This window comes from Adiantum capillus-veneris, chromosome 27 (assembly GCF_014529385.1).
Source record: "Adiantum capillus-veneris isolate H3 chromosome 27, ASM1452938v2, whole genome shotgun sequence".
Lineage (NCBI taxonomy): Eukaryota > Viridiplantae > Streptophyta > Polypodiopsida > Polypodiales > Pteridaceae > Adiantum > Adiantum capillus-veneris.
This window is the reverse complement of record NC_140957.1, coordinates 9331918-9337982: the sequence shown is the minus strand read 5'-3', so window position 1 is coordinate 9337982 and position 6065 is coordinate 9331918.

Below are 6065 nucleotides of genomic sequence, written 5' to 3'. Positions count from 1 at the left end.
TGTATTCCCATGGATAGACTTAGGCAATCCAAAGATAATATCCATGGATATGCTCTCCCATGGTAAATTAGGGATTGGAAAAGGTTGAAGCAATCTAGGTTGTTTCCCTCTATCAAACTTCGTCTTTTGGCATACCACACATTTAGAAACATACTCTTGTATGTTTGCTTTCATGGTAGGCCAATAGAAATATTTTTCAATCCCCTTTAAGGTAGACTGAATCCCTCTATGCCCTACATAAGGAGGAGCATGAGATTCATACATTACTTTCTCACGTAGTGAGCTAGTTACGCATAGTCTATTGCCGTAGAGAAGATAACCATCTTGTAAAGTAAATGGTTCCTCTTTCTTCCCTAGTGCAAGGGCTGAAACATCTGTACAATCGGGATCAATAAAATACTCATCTATCATAGAAGATAGATCATTGTGAGTTGCTATGGAAACTTCATTCACTCTCGGCCGTCTTGAGAGTGCATCGGCTACTTGATTATGTTTGCCAGCAATGTGAGCAATATGAAAATGAAATTGCGAAAGAAAGTTTGCCCACCTCATTTGTTTGTCGGAGAGCTTGGTCTACATCATGAAGTACTTAAGACTTTGGTGATCCGTTCGCTGAATGAAAGGAATCCCCAATAAATAGTGCTTCCATGAGTCTATGGCATGTAGAACTGCGAGGAGTTCCTTTTCATATATGCCTAGAGCTTGCTCAACAGGGTCGAGCCTTCGACTTTCATAGCCTATGGTATGCCCTTCGTGAAGCAAAACAGCTCCAAGGCAATCACCACAAGCATCACATTGGACCTCAAATGGCTTTGAGAGAGCCGGTAGTGTAAGCACAGGTTGAGAGATAAGCTTTTCAAAAGCATTTTCCTCTTTGGCAGACCATGTGTACCTAACGTTTTTCTTTGTTAGGTCATGTAATGGTCCTGTGATTAGTGAGAATTTTTCTATGAAGCGTCTATAGTATGCGCACATACCTATAAAGCTTCCTAACTCATGAAGATTCCTTGGTTTAGGCCATCCTTTTATTACCTCTAACTTTGATGGATCCATTTGGATGATCTTGAGAGTTAATGTGACCTAAATACTGAATCTCTTGTAAGAAAATTCACTTTTCTTTTGATTACATAAAGTTTATTCTCTCTTAGAACTTGAATTATTACGTGGAGGTGTTGCTTGTGTTCGTCTAATGAATTAGAGTAGATGATTATATCATCAAAGAACACTCCAGTAAAGGTTCGGTGAGGCTTGAATAGCTCCTCCATCAAGCGATTGAATGTGGCTGGTGCATTGGTCAAGCAAAAAGGCATGACAATGTATTCGTAAAGACCAAATGTAGTGCAAAATGCAGTCTTTACAATGTCTTGATCAACTATCCTTATTTGATGATAGCCACTTTTTAGATCAATCCTACTGAAGTAGGTGGACCCTTGTAGCTTATCAAATAGGATGGAACGGGAAACCTATTCTTGATAGTGATCATATTTAGTGCTCTATAGTCGACACACATACGATATGTGCCGTCTTTCTTTTGCACTAGTAGCACACGAGAACAAAATGGAGATGAGCTAGGCCTAACCATGCCCTTCTCAACTAACTCATGCACTTGCCGCATAATCTCCTCTTGTTGAGCTTGAGAAACTCTATAAGGAGGTTTGTTAGGCGGTGAACTTCCTGGAAGAAGTTCAATTGCATAGTCATCATTGCCTCGTCTAGGAGGTAGCTCACAAGGAATGTCGTCAATAAAGACATCTTGAAACCCCTTGAGAAAATTAGATAACTCTAATTCCTTTTGATTGTGTGTATTTTCTTTTGCTAAAACATTAGGTTTCATTTTGAGAATCTTTTACAGAAATCATGTACATGGAAATAGTTGAAAGCTTGTGTATGTACGATGGGTATAGTGTTACCCATTTCCTTAGCATCTATATACATATCTTTTTCCCTGAACTTAAAGGAGATTCCCCTTTCAAGGAATTTAACATTGGCATCCATGCAATCAAACCATGGTGCCCCTAGGATTACATCCTCATGCTTGAGAGGAGAGATAAATAAGTCCTCTTTGTCCACATAGCTTTGGACATGGAGCCTCAATTTCCCGATTAAGGAAGTGACTGAAGCTTCTTGCCCCTTGAAAGCACCGTCTGTGGGTAGGACATCTCCCAGCTTGTAGGCCTGTATGCCTAGCTTGGTGGCCAACTCTATAGATATAAAATTGTGAGTAAAATCAGGGTCAAAGAGAATAAAAGAATCATGTTCTCTTACCTTTCCCCAAGCATGGCATAGAGGAGATCCTTTGTGGTGAATTTCCTCCTCTTGGATTTCGACCAAGGTAGCTCTAGGAGGATCATGGCGGGTGTTCTTTTGGGGACAAGCGCGGTACGCATGCCCTTGCTCGCCGCACTTGAAACAGCGGCTATCCTTGCGATAACGCTCAAGCTCTTCAGGAGAGAGTTTATTTTTACCTTTATAAACTCCCTTCTTTTTAGCTTTGTTGGAGTTGCCCTTAGGAGACTTTTGGACATTGTCCTTCCCCTTAGGCTCATTGGAACCCTTGTTTTCCGTGGGCTTAGAATTTCTTTTAGCCCCCGTTTGGAAATTGATTCGAGAGGCTACCATAGTATGGTGTATAACCGTCGATATGGTGCGTAGCCTTTGGTAGTTGACATACTCCGCCATTTCTTCAGTTAAGCCCGCACAAAATTGTTGCTTTTGCTCTCTAGAATCCAACTTCTTGAAGACAGTGGCTTTGAGTTGTAAATCCCAAAACTTGTCTACATATTTGTGAATGGATACGTAGGGAGAGAGCTTTAAGCTTCTCCATTCGGTGAGTACTTTGTCTTTGGCATCGGTGGCCATAACCTATTTCATAATGGAAGCTCTTAAAGCTTTCCATGTTCGTGGAGCTTCACAGTTGGCCCGTAGTCTAGACCACCATTTCCTGGTGGACTTTTGAAAGTGCATAGCTACATGGTGTAGCTTAGAGGACTCCATGAAGACCTCATCTCCAAATGCCGCATCGAATTGTTGTATAAAGGCCAAGACTTTGTCCGTAGCACCAAAAGTGCCATCATAGGTAAGGAAAGAGATGCTCTTCCCTCCCTCTTTGAATTTCTTAAGCTTGGACGACCTCTTCCACGTGGCATAGGATTTCCTATGGCCTCTTATTTTTTATGGTTCAAAGATTGCGCCATCACTTTCTTCAAAAGATGAAGAATTTGACGAAGATGGAGAAGAGGGTGACCTCTTTCTCGCCCTTTTCTTTCCTTGATCTTCTTTGTCTTCACCATCACTTTCATGAGAGGAAGAGGATGAAGAAGATGGAGAAGAGGGTGTCCTCTTTCTCTCCTTTTTCTTTTCTTGCTTTTTTTCATCCCTCTTTGAAGTATGGTGTGGAGAAGTATGCGATGGTCTTATCCATTTTGGAGGTGATGGAGAGCGTTTAGCTCGCCGTCTTTGTGGAGCCATCTCCACCGAGGTGGTGGGAGACTCACTTATTTCTTGTTCCTTTGGTGGAGGCTCTTGATTTCTCCTTTGAGAAGGAGATGCATCATCAAGGAGCAAATTTTTGAGCCCTTCATATGGATCCTATTCTTCTTCCCGAATCACAGAGAGGCCTCTTTTGGAAGTCTCGCAAGGAGGCTTCCTAGGTGTTCTCTCGTCATGGTGGGGAGCTTGGAGAATCCCATGAGCACAAAGCTGTCATTGCACTTCACTTTGGAGGGATGGATTGCCCATGGCTTATTGAAGCCTAGAAACAAGATAGTTAACAAGCATCGGGGCATCATTAGTAGCCTGCTCATTAGCAAAATCAAAGTTATCAACATTAATTTCACTCTCTTTACTATTGTCAGTCATTCTAAGAACTTTTAGGTGTAAAGTTTTTAGGTGTACTTTGTCACTTCACACCCTAGTTGCTACTCCTCTTTACCCCTTTAGAAAAAGCACTCAAGCTACTGTACCCGTGGCTCGAATACCATTAATTACAAGGAATAGAAGAGAGGTCATTCAACACCAAAACAGCACCGGCTCTTGTCAAGCTTCTAATAGCTCAATAGTGGTTAAATCGTAAGCAAGCCCCATAGGACTCCACTATTAAGACCATAGCTCTTGACGGTGATGCCCCGTTAACTGCACAAAGGCAGACGCACTGCAAGGTTGAAAAATCCCTATTCTACTTACTCACATGCAATTAACAGTACCAACCATTTATAGCTAGCTTGAGGACCTCCCTTCTTGAGCAAGAAAAGAGAAACCTTGTGCTCTGATACCAATGTAACATTTAATGGCCTAGTAACTTGTGTGTAGCTGAAAATAGCATGAACATAGTGAGCATTTCATTAGAATAGATTCCTAATGAGATTAACAAGAGTTTTTGGGTGGAGAGAGCAACAAAAAGCATAATACCTAGATAGCCTGAACAATACTTCAAAAGAGAGAGAAATTAAGCAATTGACAACATTTGAGGACCGTATTTGCATGGAGCCAGTCCCCCCTCTAAAAGGCTTTGTATAATGGTTTCTCCCATCAAGAGAGACATTTTACAATACAATCCTTTGTATTCCTTCAATACTAGCTAGTGCAATGAAGATGGAAACTTCATGCACTAAGAAAAACACTTATCAAACACAACATCAATTCCCTCACAGTCTCAGACCCAAGACCTCACACACCTTCGAAGATGGTGAGAGCTAGCGGGGTATGAGAGTAGATTGAGAGGAAGAAGGAGTATTCTTACGAGAAAGATGTACATCTCCTCACATAATCACTCATATTAGCATAGCTTAGCTTAGTAATTAGCATGATAGAGGATATCAGCATGCATTGAAGCTTGGCTCTTGGTTGGATTTGCATCACAAAGCCAAGGGTTGTTGGTGTAGGCCTCCCTTCTCACAAGCTTGGAGTAGGTGGTAAGCTTTCCATTAAAGCTTGAGAAGGAGAGAGAGTCTTCTTTGCTTCACACATGAGATTGTGTGAGTGTGTGTGTGATAATGCCTTGCAAAAATCAGCCCCCTCTCTCTCTTGGTCAACCCCCCTTGCTAATTACTCATGCTACAGCCCTATTGGACCTCCCCAACCTCAGCCAATGGAAATTAAGCCGCATAACTGATAGCCTTCTGACATGTTTCCCCTTTCCCCTTTTGTGAGAGCTTTAGGTAATTTTTTAATCCAACTAAACTCTCATTGGACCCCTTTGCCTCCTGGCCAATAGGAATCGGGCAAGCCATTGGACTGCTGAATGCTCATTGTTCCCCTTGGGAGACTGTCCAATAGTCTTCTAGAGAGCTTAATTCTTATTGGTTCTTTTATTAAGTGTTTTTAAATTAATTAAACTAGATTTACTCTAGCCTAATTCTCATTGGGTCCACCTCCAAGGCCATCCAATAGGATTTGAGTACACCTTGTGGGCATCTGGGCTAGGGAGCTGACATGTGACCCTCTTTCCCCTTGTGTACAAATGAAGCTTGCGAGTGTGTGTGTGTGTGTGTGAGTTTCTCTCTCATCCCCTACTTGCAAGGCTCGCCCCCTCGTATGTAAGGATTATGAAGGCTTTTTGTGACACACACAAAGCATCCAATTCCCCTAATGTTTGACCTTTGGACACAACCTTTGAATTTTGGAACCTTAGCATTTTGGAAGTCTTAATGGGTTGAACATTAGGGTCTTTTAAGCCCATTGTTGCACATTGCTCTTTTACACATGGGCCCCCCTTTGGATCCCTATTTTCCCTCCTTTGGATCCCTATTGTGGCCGGTCTGCTAGCTTAACCAATATTCTAGCTTTTTCTCCCCTGTCACTTCCCCATATTAAATGATCAGTTTAACATGAGAAAATCATTAAGGAGAATTAGATATTGATTATTATGATAGTTTATCAAGTGAAGGATGACAAAAAGCAAAGCTAGATACTCGTGCACCAAAAACTCTACATCATGAGCAAGGTTGAGGTTGGAGCTATAAATCACCTTGAACTTCATGCACCAAAAACTCTACATTGCTCAAAGACTTTAAGAAGCATTGGGATAACTTGCTCCAATGGCAAGGTTTTAGCAAAAGTGAGCAAGG